Source organism: Bacillus rossius, chromosome 10 (genome assembly GCF_032445375.1).
Source record: "Bacillus rossius redtenbacheri isolate Brsri chromosome 10, Brsri_v3, whole genome shotgun sequence".
NCBI lineage: Eukaryota > Metazoa > Arthropoda > Insecta > Phasmatodea > Bacillidae > Bacillus > Bacillus rossius.
Window position 1 is genome coordinate 43,254,973 of NC_086337.1, and position 27,458 is coordinate 43,282,430.

Below are 27,458 nucleotides of genomic sequence, written 5' to 3' on the forward strand. Positions count from 1 at the left end.
TGAGTCAGTGACTAGCGTCAATATTGTATATATCTATATATATTGCAACAAAGAATTCTGTCGGCTGGCAAGGGAACCAACTATTTTACCTAACAATGACAAACAACGTGTCGTTATAACCACGACCGCAATGTTGTTCGACGGCCTCCTAATATTGATGGGCATGCTTCCTTATCTCCCTGTGAGCTACAGGCGAGTCTGTTGTGGTCGCGGATGACGAAATTCCCCCCTCCCCCCCTCCCCCCTCCCCCCCTCCCCCCTCCCCCCTCCCCCCCCGATCACCCTGGAAAGTGGTTTTCCGCCGAGTCACTCCCCGCGTACGAGTCTGAGTGCACCGCAGACATTTTGTGTATCGAATTTGTGCGCTTTCTCTTTCAACCGAAGCTGTTGCAATTTGCCTACCGTCCGGGCAGTGCGAGACGTGGGGTTAAGGGCGGTATTCCAAGACGTTCGGGTGAGGTAGCGAATAAGCACTGCCTTGTTGGGACACAACCGCAACCTTACTCGCAGGCCGTGTGTTCCAGAACGTGTCCAGACAGAATCCCAGTAAGGAAACACATAGGCAACCTTTTTCATAAACAGTTCCCATGGGGGAGAAACTCTAATTACCGAGATTGACACCTAGTTTTTTGAAGTAATTATGGGCCCGTCCGCTAGATAGTAGTTTGCATAATATATTGCTGACGGGAGGAGAAGTAATGTATAAGCTATTATCAGGCAAACAAACCAGTGAAAATTTACTCTTATTTAGGTAGCCACTAATTTTGTGGTGTGTAATACAATGAGTTTTTGCACCTCCTACTCCTTTATTTATTACATGACGGTTTATTACAAAACAGCATTAAGTATTATCATCGATTAAATTAGTTTTGCGCCGCCAAGGAGATCAGTTAATATAACCAAAAAAAACGTATTAACTCAAAAAACTTCTTTGTATGAGAACCTCTATTCCTATTTTTTATTTGCTGGTAGTTATGGGCCCGCCCAACATATAGCGACACATGTTGCGTGAAACATGGTTTCAGTTTCCACTGTAAGAGTCGCACTTCTTTATTTCCCTCCTTGTTCTGTGGTTCCCTGCGCAAGGCTGGAAACTGGTTTCTATGCATTCGAGCGGACGTCTCACAATAATCGAAATAATTGTTACGAAAAAAAAATGGCAGCACCATTGCACAAAAATAGAACCGCCTTTCTAATATTCTCACGTACTTTTAAAGTTGCGATTATTTCTTGTTTGACCATTAAAGTGTACAAAGTGTTTTCCAGGATAGATTTGCTATCTTAAAGTTTGATTTGGCATACCATACCATACGTCCCCGTCCCCCCCCCGATGATCACAAAAGTTACTGTATATGAGTTAATGGTGCCAGACACAGGTCTGCCATCAATGTGGATGTTGAAGGCGGTATGTTCTTTATGGCTGTCAGAAAATTGAATATGTATAATTAAGAAAATAATAATTAGCCAGGAAAAATGGTATTTTAGATCATTGAGTCAGGAAAAGACAGGTAAATTATATTCAGAATTTCGTGGACACCCTGATTGATACTTTTTGTGTTTAGCAGTCAAAGAAATAAGCAGGGTAGCAATCGAGTTATGGAATATTCATACAGTAAAAATAAATTAATATACTAACTTAGCAAGTTATTCAGGATTGCTTCACAGTATCTAATACCTAATCTAGTGAAATTTGAAAACTTTTGAAAGAATAAAAGCAAATAACTCAAAAATTTCTACTTTTTTATATTGTTTTTTTTTATCCAGAAGCTTAATTAACTGGCATATCACTTGTTTTCGGCCTGACGTTGAGTTCTGGGAAATCTGTATATATCGTTGACTTGTTTTATACTGCTTCGTAAATGTAAATAATTGCTGTATTTATACATACATATACATTTGTATGGCATTATGCTTACGTTTACTGGATATGCGTGTCGTGAATGTTTATTATAACTTGTTTTGCGCGTTGTCAAACAGGCAGTACACCTTGGTGTAGTGATTGTAATGCTGGCCAAATCAACTGATTTACTGTGGAATGCTACGGCGATTTTATTTTAAAAGCGGTGAAATTGTTAGTTTTTTTTTTTTTTTTTTTTTTTTCAAAATCAGCAAACTAATTTTCCTCGCTTCTGAAGCCATTTAGTCGATAGATAAAATAAAAGACAGCAGTAATATTTTTTTTTACTGGTGTGTGTATTTAATTTTTGATGAGTAACATCTTAGCTCTTGGTATACGGCCTTTCGTGAAAGTAATTTTGTGAATGGAACGGAAATGTGTAACCACGGTCCTGCCATCTTTGGCAGAGGCCCGAGCCAAAGTTCACAAAGCCAAAGAGAAACTTTACAGTATTAACTGTTTAATGAATTTCAACAAAGTGGGAAACATTTTATTTAAATTCCTTGTCGAAAATCAGGTCCAAAGCCAATGTTTAGTTTTATTTTTTTGCAATTCATTTTCGTTCATATCGGAGCCGTTTCGTTGTATAGTTAAACCTTTCGCTCTCCAAATCGGATGATTCGATAGTCGACGCAGCTGCTCCGGCAGCGAATTCTAGCGGCAGGTGCAGGAACTACGTGTGATTAGCGTCAATAAATGTAGTCGAAAACACATTTTTCGTTTATTTATCACGCTCGTCATTATTTTAAAGAATTACACGTTACATTTCGTGTCCGAATTTCGTATTATAAGGTATTTTCAACGTGAGATCACATGAATTTGCTCGTTACCAAGGGTAGATGTTACACATCTCTGGCGAGTACCGAAAGACTAGCTCACATTAATTTTTTTTTATCATCTAAGAGAGTTTTGGATAGGTTCTTCCGCCCTCTCCCTGCGGAAATACTTGTGCGAGCCTTGGTTCCGATATTACGACACAAGGACCAATAGAGCGAATGACTCTTTCGCAGTTTCTTGACCTGGCGAAAGGAAACAAAGGCTCTTTCTCCGCGCAGTGACATGTAAATCACTTTGGAAAAGTATGACGGGAAATCATTATACGGGATCGGGGGGTCAATGATGGACTTTTATCGGCAAGGAAACCGAGGTGAAGCGGTACAGCCCGTATCGTTTAACTTGTCCCGCATTCGACGTATCTTAAAAAAAAAAAAAAAAAGAAACACCAGCGGTCTTTCAATCATGCGGACATTTGGATGTTCTGCGTTTGCACAGCGTGTGTGCAAACGAAACAAACAAAACATCTTGCGACGCGTCGCAAGGGACAGCTAGGGAAATGGGTGCCACTAATACTGCTTGCGAGAACTGGCAAAATTTTTTAGACATGTTACTGGAAACAGACTATACAGTACACCCGTGTACTGGTCGCCTGTGTGAGATCGTGGGCGCGTGAGAGATAGCCTGCCGCCAATTTGCGATTTGTTATGCACAGAGGAGGAGACCTTGTGATATATATTTTTAATTTTTTAAACTTTAATACTAGAAAAAAAAAATATTTAAGATGGCACACTGAAGCGTCTGGATTAAGTTTGAGTAAATTTCGTCACTGTCGCAAAATTATTACATTAAAAAAATTGGGGGCAGTTACACGTCACCAAAGTTATGTGAAAAATAAATGTGTTGACCCCAAATTATTTCAAATGAAATTCGCGGTAGCCGCAGGAATTCGTTTAATTCAAACATAATCCAGTCGGCTAGGGTTCCAACTATAATACTTCCATTGTTTACAATAAAAAAAAATTGTTCGGCCCCAACTTCAAAGACGTGCACCAGCAGTGGGAAGCACTTTTAGACCATAAGTCGTACAAATGGCTTCAACTTATTTTATCGAGTTGAATCTACAGCCAAAGCTTGCCGATCGAATTCAGACTCATTCTGTATATTTTGTCATGAAATTCTTAAAAGAAAAAAATATATAGTTTTTAAAGTACAATGTACGTTTTTTAAAGATAATAATAGTTCGTGTCTTCACTGCATGCTACTATTGTACTAATTTGTTACCCCACAGAATAATACGACTTATTTTTGCGATATTTAATATTAATTCATCAGTATCAGGCCCTCGGAATAGTTTCAAAAATAACATCTGGCGCTCGAAAAGAGTGATGTTGTCAATCATTGGGCTAGCAGCTAACGCTAGAAGTTTGTTTAATAGCTTGAATATAACTTGTCAGGAAGAATCGTGGAAAATGTCACCAAGTAATGGGTGTTGTTAAATAAAGATATTAACACCACATCAAGGAATTAGCGTTTTATCTTCATTATGACAAAAACAATTGTTTTGCTGTTCAGATGGATGGAGTAGTTGGAGATCGAATTATATAAGTGCTGCTTATAATTTACATATATTCTTATAGCAAATTTCGTATAATTTATTCTAGTTAATTTTCTTTTTACAGTGGATATGTTCGTGAATATTTGTTTTATTGTTTCTTATTTTTTATCTTTAAATATTATTATTTGTTATCTAATATATTTATTTAACTTGAATAATATAAAAAAATATAAGCTTGTGTGTCTGAAAATGTATAAATACTTTTATTTATTTTTTTATGTTATTCGTTATGTAATATTTTATAAATTTACTTATTGTAATTATATTGTATTATTAGTGGTTTTTATTATTTATTTTATTATTTTATTGACTGTAAGTTGTTTAAATTTAATGGTTCACAGTTGGTGATAACTTTTATTTTTGATAGAATGTCTTTAATTTTTATTCGTTAGCATTTTGACTTCAATTATTAACATGGCAAAGATTTCACATACCATTTTCCTAACAACTTATTTCCTCCATCGGTTGTGGATCCCGATTTTTTTAGTTCTTTTTTTTTAATACCGAAATGGCATTCCGTGGGTCAAACGCCTTTGCCGGAGCCATAGCGATTTTGCAACCTTTCGAAGTTAGGCAATAAACTCCCCTGAAAACACGTTCTAGCACGGCGGAACGAGAACGTCGAAACCTGTATGGGATATCACACGAATCGTGCCCAGTTTTCGTTTATATAGTCTGTGTCATTTAACTTGTCTCCGATTTGTCTGTTCTCAGAGGTGGTGCCAATGGTAGATGCAGCCTTCTCACGCCGTTGTTCTGTCCACAGTGATTGTAAGCATCTTCCTGTGCCGGTCGTCAGTGTTCGTAAACAACCATCGTGTGTTGCTTTGCAAGTGACAGTTGGGGAATGGGTACTGCTGGTACCACTCTTGAGGACTGTCAAGTTTTACACAAATTACTTGACACAGACTATACCGGTACTGTGATATTGCAGTCTGAGATCAAACAAGTTAAAACTAGGTCGTTGAAGTGTATCGTTTTCTTTCCCCTGCGTCGAAATCGTTCCCCAGAGAGGAAAAAAAAGGTTAGATCGATACATTTGTATTTGGCTTAAAAAAAAAAATTCGTTGCATTCCAAGATATGAAACTGGTAAAACTTCTTCAAACAAGTGGAATTTCACTGGAAAAAAAAACCTTTTGAAACTGGAGCAGTTTGAACAGTTTTAAAGTTTTGTAATTCCACTGATTCACATCAATTTTAAAATTTCTTTAGAGTATGCTAAAAAATTATTTGTTGGCCTAAGCCCAATTTCATACTGTAGGACTGTACACCAAACAAAACACAAAACATACAGTCGAGTTCACGAAATCATTTCACAGGGTCAACATAATCTCTGCCACTACACAATATGTACGTGTTTGAATAAACTCGATATGATTATTTCGCAAATGTGATTGAACATATGAAAACTAACTGTAAAGTGTGGCGGATGTCTCTGGACATCTGCAGGGGGCAGAGACAGTACCTACACAGAAAAAAATGTCTGTGCTTTTACTAAATATTCCTTTGGAGACCAGTTGCCAAGAAATTGTTATGTACATCTTACGAAAATTGGCGCATAAATTTATCTTTAAAAATGATTATTTCCTTCAAGCATATATATATTTTTTTAAACCATGGAAAAGGTAATCGAATATTCAATAATTTGACTTTATTTTGTTTTATAATGCTTAGCAATGTCCGCAGTTGATACTGGGAAGCTATTCAGGAATAACTTCTAACTGTTGGAATCACTGGGACAACAAAGCATAAATGCCCTGGTAAGAATTCGAACCCATTACTAATTGCGTAACTATTTTGCAATGATACAGTTATTTTATTGTAAACATAAAAATTTAATTTTACGTGAATATTACTGCTCCATTTAAAAAAAAAATTACAAGTGCAACTGAGTCGTCAACACTGCGCTGATCGCCCAAAGAGCCAAACGCGCGAACGTATCACACGACCAACCATCAGCTGCTGTGCTCCTCACTAGACAGCTGGTGGCTAGTGCCTGCGGCTATAGTTCCCGCACGTCTGCGTCACGCTCGTCGCCTGCTCCACCCGCGGAGCGTGTGAACATGTGTGAACATGTGTGAACATGTGTGAACATGTGAACATCGCGGCGGTGCTGCCCTCTCGGCCGGGAGCGCGGGATTCGAAGTTGCGCGCCACTTACCGTTGGCGTCTGTAACTTTGCAGGGTCGCGTTCCTGGGAAAAAACGTTCCTTTTTTTTTTTTTTTTTTTAAAAAAACTTGTTTCGGAATAACCAGCCACCCGATAACTGTTTTTTTTTTTTCACCGGGGATTTCCGAACACCGTGTGTATCGGAATGTATTTTTAAAAACAAGTTATAAATCGTTAATATTTTTGTTTGATTTAATTTTAGACGCATTTGATTTCAACAGAATATTTCTTTGTATCTGTACCTTAGAGGTAGGTCCACTTTTTGGCAAAATGCACTTTCAACCAGAAACTTGACCACAGTTTTTTCTTTCTTTCAGAGCTACGATATGTCAAAAAATTCACATATTATCTGGTAAAAAAAAATAGTTGGTTTAAAAAAAATTTAAGCTATCTTCAAAAATTGTGGTCTTTGCGACGCAGTGCCTTAAAACTCTGAGGTAGGGATGTGGATAAAGTTTTTTTTAAAGTTAAGATTATGATCGTTACACGAGTGATTCGCTCGTTCACGTACACACGCGCGCGCGCGCGCGCCGTTCATCTGTCGGCAGCTCTTGCACGCGTCGTGCGGACAGAAGCAACCCACGCCGGCACGCAGCCCTTTTTTCAACCGCCGTTGTCGCACCGGCTCGCAAACCTTCGCTTCGCTGCCAGACCGCCGCCCCAAGGACGACGGACGCGAAGGCCCGCGATCGAGGTTCGAGACCTTCGCCGGTGGCGACGGGGGGGTTTTCCCCGGAAATCTGTCGCCGAGGGTGGGGACTTTGCTTGCGTTGCCGCGTTCACAAGGGAGGGAGGGAGGGGGGGGGGGAAATTGTTTAAAAAAAAAAAAGTGTCTGACAAGTTCCTCGAGTATGCTCAAAATTTTTACAGATTTATTTACCCCATAAAAGTTAAGGAAGTGTTTTGGAAATTTTTTCCAGTAACATCCGTTATATTTCAGAAGATAACTTTTTTTTTTTTTTTTTTTTTTTTTTTAGTGGTTTAGGAAGATTTTGTTTTTGTGTTCAAGCAAGTGCAGCACATTAAAACAAATCAAGTAAAATTTTTTTTTTAAGTTTTATTGCATACCAGTGCCCTTTCTATAAAAATGTTTTCTATAAGCACAAGAAATGTTTTTTTTTTTGCGACGAAGAAAATCTTTGAATATAAGCCCCTACTAAAATTATGTTTATGCAAACTCCTTTTTTTTTGTTTGACATGTATAATTATATTAGAGAAAAAAAACTTGCATTGTCATTAAAAAAGCGCAACTTCTTTATTTTTTTATATTATGAACAAAACTACTATTTATCTAAAGAAAAGTTTATAGTACAGGCCAAATTATTGTAACCACCACAAATAAATATAATGTTCAAGCATACAAAATAAATTTTAAAAAATCTCATAAGCATTTATCATATTATTCCTTAATATCATCATTGTTTTAATAATAAATTAATTAAATTGTATGGCATTTTTGGCCTTTTTTCTATGCCATAAAGTTATTGATTTGTAAAAAGATCAGGTGTCTAACGTTAACAGTTGTTCTGGCAAAATATTTGTACGAGGAACTTATCCGCATTAGCGACTGCAACATTTTTAAAAAAAATTTAATAGATCACGTTCCGTATGCATTTTTTTTAGAGTGAAAATGGCTAAACAGTTTTTGGTGTAAAAATGCATGTTAATAAAATCTTGTTGGAGCACAGTAATCTGCATAACACCTTTATCTTCGTAACTACGCAATAGCATAATGTAATTGTTTGAAGTCAGACTTAAGGTATGCTACTTACCGATTCTTGTATCTTGTGCATGAGGCTATCATTGTCTTACGATTCGCCATTAGAACTGTTGCAATCAGGCGTTGTAAACATTGACACATGCTTTTGTTTACAAACGATTTTCTGACAGTACACAGTCTGGTCAAAATTATCATATTTTGGATGTCGAGTTTACGCAGAACATTTATAAACGAAAAAGGAAAGTAATATAAACGAAATACAGCATTACAACAAAGAAATTCAGGACAGAAACAAAACGAAATAAATTTTATATTACCAGCAAACAACACCCCAGCTGCTAGCACATGTTTTCGTTGGTTCCATTGGGCAAATAAGCCTTTTATTTACGGTCTTACACTGCGGCTGGATTATTATGACTTTAATAATTTATAATAATACTGGAATCACAGTACAGCGAAGGACGCGATGCAACAGTAAAATATTATTTTTAACGTGTACATTTTTCAACCAGGGGGAGGAGGATGGGTATAAACTATTTGATACAACCTTTTGTTTCTGGCCATTATGAGCACATTCCTACGACAGCCGTCAATGTTTACAAGTTTTTATCAGTGTACCTGCTTGAGAGAAATGTATTATTTATTCAATACGTAAACAATTTGGAAATAATAAACAAAAAAAATTCTCAAATTAATTTAGATGACACTGCACTTCATTCGAAAACAAAATTCTGCCGTCCATTTCTGTAACATGTCGCGTTGACGTCACAGAATTTTTTCCGATGGGAATTAGTTAGAACAACTTTGTTATTATATTCGCGTCGCGCACATTTGACTATTATTGGCTCGGGCCTGAGGCTTGGAGTGTAGAGCTTCGATGGAAACAAACCTGGTTGAAGTTCCTCGATATTCGTGGCGAGCGGGCGGACCGGTGGCGCTGAAGGTTGAGGGTTGAGGAAGAGGCCGGGTCGTCCACAGAAGTGGAGCTCGGGAACTCGCGAGGTCGCGGAGAGAGAGAGAGAGAGAGAGAGAGAGAGAGCGCGCGCGTGGTCGCTCGTGGGCTCGGATGCGATCACCGCGAGTTTCGCCGCCAGACTGACGAGCTCCCACCAGACGGAGGCCGGGGCGTGCGGCGGCCTTCGCCTGCTCTCCTCCGCCGCCGCCGCCGCCGCCGCCGCGCCGGCCAGCAGGTGAAGGGCCGCGGAGGCTTCCTTCTGGTGACGGACACATGAGGGTGCTTTTTGGTGTTAGCCCGTCTCGGCGGCCTTTTGGCAACGGGCACTAGAGAGTTCTTTTTAGTGATGGGCCGTCTAGGCTTCCTTTTGATAGCGGCCACTGGTGAGTGCTTTTCGGTGTCGGGCCGTCTCGGCGGCCTTTTGGCAACGGGTACTAGAGATTTCTTTTTGGTGATGGGCCGTCTAGGCTTCCTTTTGGTAGTGGCCACTGGTGGATGCTTTTCGGTGTCGGGCCATCTCGGCATCCTTTTGGCAACGGACACTAGAGAGTTATTATTTGTGATGGGCCGTCTAGGCTTCCTTTTTGGTAGTGGCTACTGGTGGGTGCTTTTCGGTGTTGGGCCGTCTCGGCAGCCTTTTGGCAACGGGCACTAGAGAGTTATTTTTGGTGATGGGTCGTCTAAGCTTCCTTTTGTTAACGGCCACTGGTGGGTGCTTTTCGGTGTCGGGCCATCTCGGCAGCCTTTTGGCAACGGACACTAGAGAGTTATTATTTGTGATGGGCCGTCTAGGCTTCCTTTTTGGTAGTGGCTACTGGTGGGTGCTTTTCGGTGTTGGGCCGTCTCGGCAGCCTTTTGGCAACGGGCACTAGAGAGTTATTTTTGGTGATGGGCCGTCTAGGCTTCCTTTTGTTAGCGGCCACTGGTGGGTGCTTTTCGGTGTCGGGCCAACTCGGCAGCCTTTTGGCAACGGGCACTAGAGAATTCTTTTTGGTGATGGACCGTCTAGGCTTCCTTTTGGTAGCGGCCATTGGTGGGTGCTTTTTGGTGTCGGGTCGTCTCGGCAACCTTTTGGCAACGGGCACTAGAGAATTATTTTTGGTGATGGACCGTCTAAGCTTCCTTTTGATAGCGGCTACTGGTATAAGAAGCAGCGGTCAGAGAAGTTTGAAAGAATGAACTTTTGGGGGTTCAGCAGGTATTACAAAAGTCAGGTCGGAAAGATAGTTTACACCCATGTTTGCAAGATCATTTATTTATTTATTTGGCTGTGGTAGCGAAAGGACTACGATGATGATCGTTGTCAGATCAAGTGCATCTCGCCTATGAGATCTGTTTTCTTGGCGGGGTGAAGTCCGCGATTTTTATTTTACAATGAGAAAACGTGACTAACTTTGCAATGAGTTGATTTTTTTTTGTTTCCTTCACCAGTCGTTTTGTCACCGCTCATTTTCAACGTTTCACTACATTCATCTGTCTCGAACAATCTCGACGTACGACGATATGTTAAGCCTAATTCCGTCATTAATTAATTTTTCAGTGGTTCACTTTACAACTATTTCAATTCTATTTTAATTTAACACCTGGACAGTCGTTTATTTATTTCAAAAATTAGAAAACATAAATGCGAATATATAATACAAACTTAAACATTTTATTTTTTTCGATAGGTAAAAACAGATATTTGGAGAAAGTTGTGTGTTAGTCGGTTATAGTGTTGGAATGGCGGGAACCAATCGATGAGGTATCGCGTGCATTCATGGCAGTTCTTCAGCAGAGCTGGATTTGATAGCATGCACTCCCGTGACAGACTGAATACACCAACACGAGCTCTCTAGAGCCACAGGGAAATGGGATACGCCATTTGATAGCAACTTGGAAGTGTTTCAACACGAGCCACAATCAGATACTGAGGCAACCACACTGTGAGAAATGACAGTAAATTTACGGACTTTCGAACGAAGAATTTAACTCAAATAAACGAAGAGAGCTCTTCGTAATTTAAAATAATTGAATCTTCGTAGAAACTACACCGTATTCAACTTCCGAGTTGCATGTTTCGTTCTGAACAAAGATAAACACACACACACACACACACACCAACACACCGAACACAAGGAGAGTGTACTTGTTTTAGACTTGTTCAGTTTTTGAATGTTTATTTTATTTTTAATATACCAAGATATTTTTTTTTGGATTCATGTTCAAAGTAAGTATAATCATTGTCCGTAAATTTACCAAGATCCCTGGTTAATTTGTGACCAGCTTTCTACATAAATGGAAGGTGGAAATTTTTAATAGAGCAATACCAACATCATTGCACAATTTCCCCCCTTCCCAACCTTAACCGTTCGGCTAACCTGTGGTTGACTCAAAAGGAGTTTCCAAGCTGAGATTATCGTAAGGTGCTTAACCAAGTCTCTCACGTCTCCGGGACTCGTCAGACAACCCATAGAGCCTGTGATCTGGCGGAGGTGTGAGCCAACCTTCCACTGGCTGCCAAGACCGGCACCGGAGGCTGTTCCGCCGCCCACGGCGTCCGCCCCCTTCATCGGGGAGGAGACCCCTCCAGATGTGCTCCTCCGAACTACCAGAGCCACCTACTGCCAGTGCGAGCTTATCATGGATTCGCCAACTGCGCCGCAGAAAAATTTTCCCTTTCCGTCCATGCGCATGTTGTGTTCGATCCGCACGCACGCACCATGTGTTGGATTATTATTTTTTTTCTTCGGGCCGTCGTCGACTCGCGAGGGCGTAACGGGTTGACGCTAGGCAGATGGAATGGCGGAAGGGGAGGGGGGGCAGGGTGAGTGACGGTGTCGAGTGACGTGACGTGCTCCCGGAGTCGTCTCGCGCATGTCACGTCGCGCGAACGTTCGCGCGTGACGTCCTGCCAAGCAACACGCTTCATTATCATCGCCTCGGATGTGGCGCGCGAACTGGTTGATTATCACATTCGCGGATCCCCAAACCTAAGATCATGTCCACCTGGAAAGGAAAAAAAAAATTAATGGGGTGTGCTCAAGAGTACTATATAGAAATATACAGATCGAGCACTTAAACTAAATTTAAGGATGAGAGCTAGGAACCAAAAGAAACAATATTGATATCAAAAGTATTTATGCCATAATTTTTTTTTATCGTCAAAGCATACATCACAAATTAATTAATTCACAAATACCATTTTATAGTGACTAGTAACAGTATTAGGACAGTAGTTGTGGAAATAAAAAAAGGTTTTTATTTAAGGCGTATTTGGCCCCGCCAACTTGATTTTTTTCAGTCTGTTGCTATAATTGTAATTTTCAACTATTTATCCGAATGTTTTTAACATGTAAAAACATTAATCATATATTTCAGGTCTTCTATACCTTGTTGCAACCACATATTTGCTAACAGGCTCTAGACTGTGAGCGTCGCGAGGAAATATAACTTATTACTTCACGTGGGCAACTACAACTATCACGATAATCTCACCAGTTCAAAAGTTTTGATTTCAACAAGTAGCCAAAGCTATGTTCAATGTCATGTACACTCAAAAAATCTAGCATGGAAGGTGTATTGTAAGCGGTATCGAAATATTTGTAATTGCAATATGGCGAGGCCTAATCGCCCTTAACATCCAGTGACTTCACAGTGGAAACTGCTTCTTACACCCATTCACTATTAACTTCAGGTATTCCACTTAATTATATAATATGCTTTACCAAAACAAAATTTTGAAAATCGAATAGAAATTGTTAAGGTCTAAAAACTGTTGAAACCAAAATTGTGTCTTTCTGTTCGAAACTCTACCCCTTACAAAATAGCCTGGTTTACACTTTTTTTTTCAGATGACAACATATTAGTACAAATAATTCCACATTGTAAGAAAATACCCTAATGTTCATGTGCACGTGTCTGAATTTGTAGGCCTGTCAGTGCAGATGACACTTGTCTTCAAGTAGCTGTTGGTTTTACTTGGGCAATTACTTATGCCGGCAGTTAACATTCATAAAATTACTTCCGTAACTACCTTGTTGGCTCGCGCGAATTGCAATATCGGCGTACCTAAACTATTAGTTGTAATTGGTAATTAGCCTCATAAACCCCCCCCCCCTCACACACACCTGCAGCATGTTTAAAAAAGAAGGCCTTGCCGGGTAAGGCATGGTATCGTACAGAAGACTCATATAATTGAAAAATTACCTAAAATATACCTTTTTCTACACTTAGCTTGAATATGGAGTGCGACTTTTTACTCGCCGCGTACCTTTGAATTGAGTGATTTTGAAACAATTTTGTTTGGGGGGGGGGGGGGGGAGGAAATTACAGCAATTCTCGTAAGGATTTGCTTCCCCCCCCCCCCTCCACCCGTGTTAATGATTTTTAATTCTTAATCTCTAAAAGTTCTTTATCTACTGTTTCAAAGAGCTGTGATATCGGAACGAAAATTCCCGAATAAAACTCCATTGTAATTGAAAACATTTGAACGTTGTGATACAGAGGTGCTCGCGTACGGCATGAACAGTGAAGACGATGATTGACCGAATAGTTGACGTCTTTAGGAGGGCATATCCTCAATTATATTTATCTTCAAATATACATTTTTTTTTCACGTGAGTTTAAATAAATTCATAACATAACTTTTTTATGAACTTAATAGCAAATTTTTATGCTCGTATTTGCAGTAATATATACCTATATTTTTAAATTCCTTCTACGAAATTTTCTGTGCTGTCTTGTGTTTTCACGTTTGTCATCGGCTGATTTTGTTTTGTTTTCTGTATGCTTGCATATTAATATTTTGTGTTTTGTTGAGGTTTCAAATGACATACAGTGTAACCAGCAATGGCGTAGGGCCTATGAAAAAAATCTTAAATTTAAATAATTTATTCCTTAATCTCATTTTATGAATATTTCTTCAGAAAGATCTTAATATATATATATATATATATATATATATATATATCGGCGTGAGAAGTGGGGCCTCAGACAACAGGAATAAACACCGGGAGCTTCGAGTCATTGGGTACAAATGGAAAACTAAATGCGGATAGCTGTGGATACTTATAGCAGCGTACCGACTCATTGCCAGACGCAAAGCCGCACGCTAAATGTTGCGGCCCTCATTCGTTGGTTAGCGCTTGTTAGCGCCTCCTGTTCGACATCTTTTGAAACTTTCGGTCATCTGCCTCCTCGACGACTCACTTGCTGTCAAAACTAAAGTTCTGTTGCTTATTTTTGAAACTGTACAAAAACAAAGTTGACATAGACTTGGTTTCAGATGTTTGTTAAACGTTTAAAACTTTTAAGCGCATAACTAAAAATATATATATTTTTTACTTACATAGCGATGTCGGGCTAGCCTTTAAATTAACGTCTTTTAATATCTTTAAAATTAACTGCGTGTATTTCGTCTGTGTATTTCGTCTGAAAGTGATAATGCAAAAGGTGAATGAATAGGCTCTAAATTTAATTTTTTAAAAATCTACTTCATTTCACGACTCTGTCGTTAGGGGCCTGCATAACGAAGCTACAGGTCTTATCAACAATATTGAAAAACATGAGTTCTTTTAGTAAGGTTTTCTCATAGATTTTCAAAATTGGTCACTAACAAGTATAAGTTTTCAGCTTCGTGTGACGAGTGTAGTTGGTAGGGTACACTTGTAGCTAACAAGATTTGGCAGTGTCACAGCATTTCATTAATGCACCCGTAACAGTGATTATTGCTTAATTCCAGCATATATATGTATGATTCTCGTTCACTTCCGCATTTTTTATTTATTTTAACTCACTTGAGGAAGAGTTATTAGTGAACTTGTCAACGTAAAACACCTAAGGTGAGAGCTAGTTAGAAAACCAGGAGTAATCAACAAATATCAGCTGCAAGTTTGTAAGCTACAATTGTCAATAACACAGTGGTTTTTTTTTGTGTACAAGTAAATCACTTGTGAACTTGTTAAAATTAACCTCTCATTACAAGTATACAAGAGTATTTTCGCGAAACACTTGTAACTAGTAACTGCGTGTAGGTACGTTTACTAGTTTCATAATGAACCTGTAGTTGAAGTTTTTCAGTGTATTCAGCTTGCTATCAGGGCGAAGCTAGAATCCCCGTACCTACTTATGCATTATTTTCTTGGGGAAGCCTAAGATGCACATAAAGTTCTGTCATTCCAGATTACACCCAAACAATTCACCTTCGGCCAACCTCGGGTATATTTATATTTCTATTTCTCTTTTTATTTTAATGTAGCTATACTAACCTAACTAAACTTCCATAGTATTTTAAAGTGTTTTAATGTAGTAAACCTTACCGACAACTTTTAATATTTGAATTCATTTTTCCTGCTCAAAAATAAAACAAATCCCGAATTTGGCCGAAGGTGAATTGTTCGGGTGTAATCGGGAATGGCAGAATTTTATGTGCATCTTAGGTTTTTCTTGATTGCAAAAACAACTGGCATTCCAGAGTTATTGATGTGTAACGTCTTAGTTCTCGGTATATGGCATTTTGTTGGAGTAATTTCGTGATTGCGACGGAAGATAAGGAACGCAAATGTGTAAGACTGTGCTGCTATCTGGGGCGGATGGCGCGAACAAAATTTCGCAAAGCCGAAAGAAAATTTTATAGTATTAACTGTTCAGTGAATTTTTAACAAGATGTCAGTATTTTAATAAAATTCCTTGTCGAAAATCAGGTTCAAAGCCGGGGTTTAGTATTTTTTTTTTCAAGTCCTTTTCACTTTTATCGTAGGCGTTTAATCATATAGTTTAAAATTTCGCTCTGCTAATCAAATGATTCACTAGTCGACGTAGCTGCTCTGGCAGCGAATTCTAGCGGTGGATCCGGAAACTACGTGTGTTTCGCGCCAGAAATTTAGTTGAAAAAATAATTTGTGTACATTTATCACACTCGGCATTATATTAAGGAATTCTCAGTCAGAGTTTCTTATTTATAAGTGTATTTGCAATATGAGAACACATGTATTTGTTCGTTACCGAGGTTAGATGTTACTTATCACAGGCTCACGTTTTTTTAAAGTTATGTAATCACATTTGTAAGTACTAGTACTTAAAAATGCGTGCAGGCTTGTAGAAGCATTTCCGCTAAAAACTTTCCCTGCTTTGTCATTGCGGCTGAAGCAAAGCTGTGCATGTATTACAGCTATTGTGCGAATTTGAATGGCGTTTGTTTCAACGGACGATTGTTTAGCACGGAAGTGTGACGTGCATGCATAATAAGAGCAAGTAATGAATCATTATTATGAGGTAAGAGTCTTCTATCGATAATGCTCTCAGAAAATGTATCAGATATCACAAAATGTAAAGTACCGATCTGATTGCTGTTTCAGTGATAGCTGTGGGTTTTGAATCAAAAGCTCGAGTGTAAACACATTTTTTAATGTATTTTCTTTGTACTTAATTTATCGGTACGAAAATAGTGTAGCAACACAGATACAAGAAGAGGAAACACAAATTTCCAGTTTCATCAACGTCCCATTATCAATAAATTACTTATTATATAAACTTTAAAATTCGAACGTCAGATAAATACATTTCAGTAATGTATTAGATAATACTGATATTCCGTAGATTTATTATAGATAATGCTGGTATTCTTCTGATATTTTGTTTTTAGTGTGATTGTCACTTTTGAGTTAATTTGGATGCTGATAAATTTTACATATTGAGTTGTGTAAAAAAACATCCAAAGTTCAAAATAGATTTGATTTCATAAATTGGCGTGTAGTTCGTTGCAAAGTGGCTCAGATATTCTTTGGCCGACTTGCGTAATCGAGTCTTTGGGTAGAGAAAAGTATTACTCCATTGCATTAACCTGCAATTCTTTTGCTTGGCTTGGCCTTACCGACTCGACTGTGCAAACCGACTTCTTTTGTATATTACGAAGCTGGGATGTTCGAGCGAAAACTACTTCCGGTATAGTCATCTGTGAAAGTATTATTTGGGTACATTCTTTTTTTTTTTTTTGTGGTTTTCATTTTCCTTTCAGCAAGATGTGAATGCTAACTAGAAAGAAGATGAATGGTAAAAAAAAAGTTGTAACTAACCGTGATGCGGCGGAAAGTTAAGATGATTTGGAGTTTTCAAACGTGTCTGCTGCGTACAGTTTGCTGACTGTAAATATATTTTTTTATCCTTTGTCGTAATTTTGTTTTATAAATTTTCATTCATCATTCCTATAAAACGCATTGTCACGTGCATAGGCGTATACATTTATTACGCAACATTCGCTCGTTGGGTGTTTCGCCCCAGACAATCCCTTCGGAAGAAGCCTCTTTCGACGCCAAACTTTCTCGCGGGAGACCACGTCATCCTGACAAGGCCTTCGCCCCTAAACTACCACTTCTCAAAATTCCCCTCGGAAGTATGTATCCTCCAAATTTACACTCGTTAAGGGCTTCGCTTCAATCATTCTCCCATGAATACGTTGCGTACCATTGATAACATTTCAAAATAAAATCAAACGTGCTTGCTATACTTTTGTGGAAAAAAAAAAAAAAAACATTCTTTGCATGACTTTGCGGTAAAATTTTTATTCGGGTAACTTTGTGATTAATCATGCTGTAATTATTCGCTTAATTTAACTTTCTCTTCAAATAGCCTGCCAAGTTAGCATTTAAAATTTGTTTACAATATGAATCGTCAAAGTTACCCGGTTTTTTTCCCCCACAAGAACGTTTTTTCCTTCAAATCATATACCAAATCACAAATCACAAATCTCAGAATTATGGAATTGATAAATTCTTGATCGTAGGTTTTCGTGGCTGGAGTCACTTAACTACTTCTTTGCCCCCTAGGTTGAGTTAACGTCTGTGTGAATTATGGTCGGCCCGACGTTTCGGCATGCCTTGTTGCGGCCATCTTCTGTGACTATGAAGTATAGCCATGGAGGTTTTGGTCTATGGAGTGTGTGTGTCTGTTCCTAAGTTTAAGCGTCTCTGGTTGCCAGTTGGTCAGCAAACTAAACCTTAGCTGTATAAATGCTAATATTGTAAGTTTGTTTCAAAGTTTGAAAGGAACTAACTTTGAAGAACTGTAAAAAATGTCATCATGAAGTGAGTATTATGGAACCGAACTGTTAACAACACATCATAAAGGAATTTGCGTCATATTAATTTTTAACAAAAACAAGTTTTGCTAACCATATAGGGGAAAAAAGGAGGAGGGACTCACTCTCTCTCTCATTTTGCTTGAATTATTAACATGACATTACTAACGAAGACTGCACACACCAACTCTCCAACTTCTTACCTTCATGAGAGAAACATTAATTTTGAAACATTCCAAGGACGATATTCGTGGCTTTGACTCCCTTCTCGCATCTCGGGCGAGAAGTAGAAGGCAGACCCGGGGGGAAACTGGTTCGGGAAATTGCAACGTGATTTAAGAGTTTTTCTGGTTTTTCGCAAGGATAGCTACTTTAAACCGGTCGTAATTAATCCGTTGTGTACGGCTACCTGACGCTAAAGAAACATTCCTACGTCATGGCCTCGAGAAACATACTCGTATCGTCGAGACTGATAATGACTGTAGTACAAGACCCGCAACATAATAGATAAGGTTGTATTTGAACATGCTGTTTGTAATAAGATGTTTTGTTACAAATCACAATCATATGGTCCCGTTGCCTGTACACATTTTGTATAAGTGCATGACGGTGATTAGCCTTTAGTTTTAATAACCACCGTTTCCGAGAAATATTCTTATCTCTTCATGTAATATAAAGGGCTGCTCGTTAATTGTTACTACCAGAAGCCAACATAATTTACGTGATTTTTCAGCGTTCGTCTTTGATGTATGACTTGGTACACTTGAGTTCTTGCCATTGGACAAGACCTGAAGACCGATCTGTATGCGTTTCCGCGGCGTACAATAAACTAGGCAAAAAAAGAGGAAATTAAGCCAATTGAGAAAACAAACAGATTTAATACCATTGAAATTCGATATAGTTTAAATTACTCCAAATCGTTGGAATTTTAGAACTATTGTCTATCGTTTATTTTCCGAAATTCTGCTTCGTTTGAACATACTATAAGTTGTAATTTAATGGAATTCCCTAAGTTATTAGTGACTGCCTGTTACAAATCATTGGCATTTTGTATTTAATTATTATTATTATTTTTTTAAATTTCTACAACTGAAATAATACTGTCAATAGGCACTACGCCATGGCCTTTGAAAATCTCTTAATGGGTAATATCGTTCTTAAAAAGGCAGATTTTCAATATTGAAGGATACAAAATTGTTGTGGCATGAAAACTGTTGATACCCACATAGTGTGTTTCGATTAGCACCTCTCACTCTTAGGAACAAAAACAAAATTCTTAATTTGTGTGTTTCGAACATTTTGGCCTGACAGAATTACAGAATTTCCTCGGACGTGAGACTTCAGAACCAATTATTTTCTTCGTGCTGCGGAAACTGAACGCGTTGTTTGATTTGAATTGTTTAATATTCAAGCAAATGCCATATCTCCTGGCCTCCTTTCACCAGTCCCACGTGATTTATCTACAGCTCTCTGATCACCTTTCATTTTCTCTTTCGTTTTACTTCCCCGGGCGTGTCTTGTCGTTTTACGATCCATGACCTGAATTATTTTCTTGTCCGACACGTTATCATTTACCGGCGTTACAAATGACTAAGAGTTAAATTGAAAAAAAAAAAGTGAGTCAGTCTTTCAGTACTCGCCTGTGATGTGTAAACATCTAACCTTTGTAAGAGCAAACTCATGTGTTCTAATGCTGTGCATGCTGAAAATAAACGTATAATAAAAACTTTGACTAGGAATTTAACGTAGAATTCTTTAAAATATAAAAATAAATAATAAGGTAAATAAAATGATAAATAAAATAGTCGCTTTTCAAACGCCTGAATCGTAAACTTCGCTTCCACCATCAAACGCAGATAGCAATTAGCAGCTCGAAATAACTGGATATTTTAAACTATTATAAACGGCTCCGATAAAACCCTGGCTATGGACGGGATTTTTCGACTAGGAACTTTATCAAAATACTTCCCATCTTGTTAAAAGTCACTAAACAGTTAATACTATAAAGGTTCCGCACATGTTAAAAGTTAATTTATATGGCATTATTAAAATATTAATAGGAAACATTTTAAAACCCATATTATAACACTAAGTATATGTTTTGCTTAAATGACTGAAATCAGTACGTAAATACTTCCTACAAACAAACATTAACCTTATTGAGCCCAGTCAACGTTATTATATTAAAAAGTTAACAAAAAAGTTATTCTTTGAACCACGCCCCTTGAATTTAAAAGATGAATAAGTGTTATATTTAGTGTTATGCCAGTTTTATTAGGAATTTTAAAACTTGTGGTTACTTTTTACAATGACAATTTTAGTTTACCAAATATATTCCGGAGCAGTTTCACTATCATAAAGTTTCATTTGGCAAACCAGTACGTTTAGTATGTCCCTCAAATGTTTACGAAAGTGACTATATACGCGTTTATGTTGCTACACGTGAGTCCGCCATCTTTGTGTCACATTTAAATTCATCGACTTCCGTTCCATTTTCACGAAATTCTACTAAATGCCGTTTACCAAAAGCTAAGTTTTTTTTTTCACGTAAAAAAAAACTTACTGAGAAGAAAGTGCTTGTCTAGTTACGCAGGAATCGACTGTGTATTAGTAAGGACCACGAGTTCTTCAGCTGTGTGTTAAAAACATTTGCAGCATTGTGTTTCGTGGTTGGCTGGGTTTATTTCAGACGTGTGTCTGCTGCCAGTACAGTACACCAATGGTAGCCATCTAGTGCTGAATCAAACGCGTCACGAATGGCCCGTCTTGCAGACGGCCACCTTTCACAAGGAGGGGGGGGGAGGGGTAAATCCGCAAGAGGAAGGCATGTCTTATTGCAGTTTGATGAGCGATCAGAAATTATTTTTGACGTGATAACGTCTTATAAATCAATGAACGCCGGCTGCACGCACGAAAAAGCATGACTGATTGTCACGTTCCACCGGAGCCGAGCGTGCAAGAACCGGCCATCCACCGTGCGAGAAAATCTTCTACAATGTCAAACAGGTTATAAGGTGGGCTTTTTAACTAATTGTTCGTGATTATATCTAAACAAATTATTTAAATTAAATTTGCAAAAACTGTAAATAATATTTGAAAATTAAAAAGTATGTAATTTTTCATCAATGTTTTCTTATGACGTTATCACGTAAAATTATCGTCCGTAAACCGACTTTACAGACAAACCCCCCCCCCCTCCCTTTTTCGAGACATTATTTATTAGTAGAGACAGGAAAAATTCGCGGATTCCTTTCGAGACAGGCTGGAATCCAAACTCGTTTAACTTAATGCTGCGTCAGTGATTGGGCCGCAATTTACCTGAAGGACTCTGAGCCAATGGCAAACACTCAACAAAAGAAGTATTATCGAATCATAAGAACCGCAGCAAAACAGGTGTCCCGAGTCGGTAGCCAATGACCAGGTGATAGTTGCCCGAGTACATGGAGGATCGTGGAGTCTATCCTAGTGGTCGTTGAAACCGCGAATTCTTCCAGTCCCTATTTATTAGGTGCTTATGGAGATGCTGGCACTACTTATGAGTAGAGACCCGGAAAATTCGCGGGTTCAGTGACCTCCAGGATAGACTCCAATATCCTCTACACACTCGGTCAAATGCCAACTGTTCATTGGCTGCTGACTTGTGAGTCGTCTCGACTGAGTGTTCTTGATTCGACAATTCTTTGAGCGAGGGTGTCTAATTGGCCCTCATTAATCCAGATTAACAGTGAACCAATGACAGAAGCAGCACTAAGTTATAATTATTTGGATTTTAGCATAACACGAAATGAACCCGCGAATTTTCCGGGTCTCTACTTATGAGTAGAGACCTGTAAAATTCGCGATTTCAAATCCCTAAAGGATAGACTCCATGATCCTCTATGCACTCGTGCATATTACATCTGCTGATTGGTTACCGACTCGTAACACCTGTTGACTGGAATGATCGTGATTCGCTAATTCTTCTGTTAAAGATTTTTCATTGGCCCAGAGTCCTTCAGATAAACTGTGGCCCATTCACTGAAGCAAAATAATGTCAAAAGTATTTGGACTCTATCCTATCGCGAAATGAATCCGCGAATTTTACAGGTATCTACTTATGAGAAGTGTCAAATCTGAGACGTGTCACATGAACGACGACGTCTTTGACCGGGGGGGGGGGGGGGGGGGGGAGACCTCGCGCGGTATCGGAGCGCAACCGGCGGAGTCGCGAGGCTGCGGCCGGTTGTGCAACGACGAACAAACGACGATCAGCCGCGGAGAGTTCGGGCCGCATCTGACGACACAGCCGAACAACGACTCGCGTTCGCGGCGTCACGTGACACGCTGATTGACGCGTGGCCTTTTTTTGGGGACGAAAAAGGGCCCTCTCTCTTCCGCGTGAGGAAATTCGTCGAAGCGAATCCTTGGAATGAAAGTTGACCCTCTTGGAGTCAAGACGGACTTGTGAGACAATAGTGCTCACTCAGGGTTACGTACGCCTCCTTACTTTTCTTTAAAAGTCCTTAATTTCATTTTCATTTCTTTAAGGGGCCCGCCTCGTCAGGGGTGTATGTGTGTTAGTGAGTGCGGGATAGTATTTATAGCGCGATTCGTTGATTTTTGGTGACACTTTTTGTAATGAATGTAAATCTCTTAAATCATGTAGTATGTGAATAAAAAATACACTGTTAAATACGAATTAAAGTTGTTTGCAATTTTTGCATATAGTTTTATTGGATAATATATTCTTATTTTTCAATTTAATAAACACTGTCGGGAAGCAAGCAAGGCGATACGAGGATTTGATCCTGTTGGTGTATGTAGTGGTAGGCAGTCCCAGCATTGAATATATATAATCAATGGTCCCAGGCCTTACCGTGACCTTGTTGGCAGATAGCAACTGCACTCCAGCAGATACAATGACAATATTGCATTCCCCTCGTTTCTTCCCCTTCCCTTCAAGAAGCTCAGATATGTCGCTCCGCCCATCCACTAGCTGCAGCACGCTAAACATTTTAATTAGGGAGGCTCCTTAAGGGCCCTTAAATGTCCTTAGAATTCGCTGTATAACCAATAAAACTCACTAATAAACATATTAGGTATTCCAGTCGCATAAAAATTAAAAATAATCAAAAAACACATTTTATTGTGTGTATTACTTAATACTTATTTCGTTTTGAACTCTGGCAGAAAAGCAATGTTTCGCTCATACACTTTGTGAGTGTTTCACAATGGTATTTATTTCCTCAAATACTCTTTGTACCTGCGCGTTTCTTGTGTTGATAATGAGAGTGTCTTAATGCGTATTAAATTCAGTGGCCATAAATTCAGCCATTCATTCGTTATTTTAAGCTGATTAATGAATTTCTTTAGAAAAAAAAAGAGGGGGGGGGGGACCCACCCTGACTACGCCCTTGGTGACACGGTAAAACCTTTCTCTTGCTTTCGTTTTAGACGTTGGATTGGGAAAGGTGGTTGTGGTTTTGGTGTTTAAGGACGGGGGGGGGGGGGGGGGGGGAGGTAGGTTGGAAGCCAAGAAGGCGAGCGATTATGGAGCGCAACATTCCATTCCTTTTCTTTTTTCCCCGGCGTTGCGATATTTCCGGGGTTTATGTGAACAAAAAAAAAGGGGGAGGTGGGGATTGTTTAAGTGATGGTGGAGTGATTGGGGGGTGGGGGGGAGTGGCCGCCGCCTTGTTCTGCGCGGAGCAGGGGCGGATGTCCGGCGGGAAATACCGTCGAAGGCGCCCTGAGACGTGACGCTTCCTTCCGTCGCGCGCCTGGTTTCCGTGCACGCTTCTCGTCGTCGTCTTGGACGGAACCGTCACATTTACCCGCGGCGGTCTGCAGACAGAACACTGCTCGTCGTTATGCATGTCCCTCCCCGTGGCTACACACCACTGACGCTCCTCTAACCGCGCCGGGGGGGGGGGGGGGGGGGGGGGGTACTAATTCGAATTGCGAAAATCAACTTTAAAAAATCGTTAGAGCTAAGATAACCAAAATAAATACTAACCGAAGAAGCCATTTTGGATTCAACTTTTTTAAAATTTAAATTTAACCAATTCTGTGTTAATTAAAGTTAGATACGAAAGTGAATAAATGAAGCGTTAGAAATATCCTTTGCCAGGAGAGTAAGAAAACATCAATAATGCAATATCCGTTGCCATGCATGGAAACTATCAGGAAAATTTGGTCCGAAAAAAATTAATCTTGAAAACATCTCTTCGAGGTGCAAACGAACCCCATGGAGAATCTACGTACCAAATTTTTCGGTTCCATGCTAATCCGTTCTCCGCGCTGCGCGAACTGCAGATAGACAAACACTCTCATTTACGAATATAAATAATATGGATAATTTATAATAGATAATTGCTAATGGTTCTGGTGATTCCGCGGGGCGACTGAAATGCTGCCCCTTGAAAGGGCAGCCCTTCAGGATTTTTCTGACAGTGGTTAGGTTAGGTTAGGTTAGGTTAGGTTAGGTTAGGCTAGGTCACTTTACAAACTAACCACTGTCAGAAAAATCCTGAAGGGCTGCCCATCCAAGGGACAACAATTCAGACAACCTTTCAAAATTACGAAAATAGACACATTTTAAGATACTGGAAGGGCTGCCCTTCCAGTCGCTTTACAAACTAACCACTGTCAGAAAAATCCTGAAGGGCTGCCCATCCAAGGGGCAACAATTCAGACAACCTTTCCAAAACACTACCGTCAGAAAAATCCTGATGGGCTGCCCTTCCAAGGGGCAAGTTTTCAGGATTATTTAAACACTAAAAGAAACATGTTTTCAGAAATTGGATCGGCTGCCCTTACAGTCGCTGTACAAACAAACCATTGCCAGAAAAATCCTGAAGGGCTGCCCTTCCAAGGGGTAACAATTCAGCTCACTCGATTCCGCTGCAATCGGAACGATTTATAAAAGTTCTTGAAATAAAATTAATCTAGTGCTTTTCGGCCAATCGACTTTCGGTAGGTATAGTTCTTGTCGGCTAAACTAGGTGTAGTGCTTCCCGGCCTTCTGTCGCGTCCCCCTGTTGCCGTATCAGCGTCTGGGTTATCTTCGACTGAAGGGGCCCGCCTACCTGGGCACACATACGGTGTGCAGAGCTTCAGGAAAAACAACGCGATTTCAAAACTACTCAAGATATCCGAGTGGGCCCTATTTACGAATAGCATTTAAGAGTTCGCTGAGGACCGAAAAGTACTTTTAATTTCGGATTAAGTTTTTAAACTGTATTTTTAGAAGCGTTAAAAAGCCTAAAACGCGTGTTTTCAGAGTAATTTTTAGGCATAAAACAAGCAGTACAGATTCTTGAAAGCACTTAAGAGGCCACTCCAGTGTTTCAGGGGCACTACGCAACCCGCGTTAACCTCATAAGATTCAATGTTATTTTCATTCTGCTTATAACTAATTAACTAATATAGATTTCGAAATGATGCTTGCTTCATATGTAAGACAACGATGCTCTTATCAAAGCCCCTTTCTTCAAAAACGTGCATAAATTATGGTTTTATACTAATCTTTACTAATATGCATAAGTGTATTGTCTAGGTTTGAACCATAATTTATGCACATTTTTGAAGAAAGGGGCTTTGATAAGAGCATCGTTGTCTTACATATGAAGCAAGCATCATTTCGAAATCTATATTAGTTAATAAGTTATAAGCAAAATGAAAATAGCATTGAATCTTATGAGGTTAACGCGGGTTGCGTAGTGCCCCTGAAACACTGGAGTGGCCTCTTAAGGGGCTTGAATAACACCTTTATCTTCATTTCTCCGCCATGTAATGTTACGGTCACCGCTCAAAATTTCACAGTTATCCTGTGACGACGAGACGAATGCGCGCCAGTGGAGAGCCTTTGCGCTAAGAGGCTATACCGCGCTAGAAGCACCAGCGAGCGTCGCGCTTATCATCCCGCCTCACTAACACACATACACCCCTGACGAGGCGGGCCGCTGAAGAGCACACGGGGCAACCTGCTGCTCCCCTGCCGGGCGGGGCGCGGGGTCAACGCCGCGGCCGTCGCGGGAGACGACTCGCCCCGACATCCGGGACGCCGTCGACACTCGGCGGTAACTCAAACTCACCCGGGGAGCTAGCTAGCGGTGCAGGTCTTAACGTAGCGCGGTTTACGCCGCGGAGGCCTGATCCGCCGTCACCTCCGCGGATCAATCATAAACGTGTCCGCGGAACAACCGTCGTGCCGGGCGTTCGCGGATGTGAGTCGCGCTGATGGGGTGCCTGGGGTTCAACCAGCTGCCTTCCTCACATGGAGGTGACCACGTCTGCAGAGCGCGACAAAAAAAAAATTGGTCGTCTGTAAAGTCGGTTTACGGACGATAGTTTAACGTGACGTGACAACGTCATAACAAAACATTGATGAAATGATTGCATACTTTTATAAATAAAATTGAATCATTTTTATTGAATTATCACTATTTTGTATGGATACAAAGAAGGGGTGAAATGAAATCTACAGTTTAATTGATAAATTTACTTTTGTTTGCACTCGTTAATTCAAATATGTTTATTACTTTAACGAAGAGATTATTTTAACTATAACTTTTATACATGTTTGCTATTTAACTTCTTCCAATCTGTGATATTCTGTTAAGGATAGGACGATGATAGGAAAAGTAGGAAACGAATGGGAGTGTTTCAAGTTTAATGTGCCTCGAAAAAGTCAAATCGATGGTTGTTCCAATCGAATGGAATAGAGATAGATGCGGCGCAAGCGTACAGTGAGCGTAACGGGACACAGCGTAACGGGTCAATGTGCGTAACGGGACACTTTTAATGCGTGCAGCCGGCGTTCATCGATTTATTAGACGTTGTCACGTCAAAAAAAAAAGAGTGTGTGAGCGTATCGTCCAGTAGGCACCTGCGCGCCAGAGATGTGTAACATCTAACCTCGCTAACAAGCTAACTCATGTGTTCTCATTCATTGTACACAGTATAATACGATACTCGGACACGAAATTTAACTTAGAATTCTTTAAAATAATGCCGAGCGTAATAAATATATTCAAATTTGTGTTTTACATTAAATTTCTGGACTCGAAACACGCGTAGTTTCCGCACCCGCCGCTGGAATTCGCTGCCGGAGCATTTACGTCGACCATTGAATCGTTTGATTATCAGACCGAAAGGTTAAACTATATAATGAAACGGCTCCGATAAAAGGGGGAAAAGACTAGAAAAAAAAAACTACTAAACCCCGGCTTTGGATTTGATTTTCGACAAGGAATTTTATTAAAATACTGCCCATCTTGTTAAAAAT

At 39.6% G+C, this 27,458-nt stretch overlaps 2 protein-coding genes across 3 annotated transcripts in view; one reads left to right on the forward strand and one right to left on the reverse strand.

Annotated features, from left to right (window-relative positions):
• Positions 1 to 9,263, reverse strand: part of LOC134536033 (BTB/POZ domain-containing protein 6-B) — a 72,811-nt gene extending 63,548 nt beyond the window's left edge. The window contains exon 1 of the mRNA XM_063375545.1: positions 9,070 to 9,263. The gene's annotated coding sequence lies outside the window, so the exon portion shown is untranslated. The remainder of the gene's footprint in view (positions 1 to 9,069) is intronic.
• Positions 1 to 27,458, forward strand: part of LOC134536031 (transcription factor IIIB 90 kDa subunit) — a 139,923-nt gene that overhangs the window by 73,937 nt on the left and 38,528 nt on the right. The window lies entirely within an intron of this gene.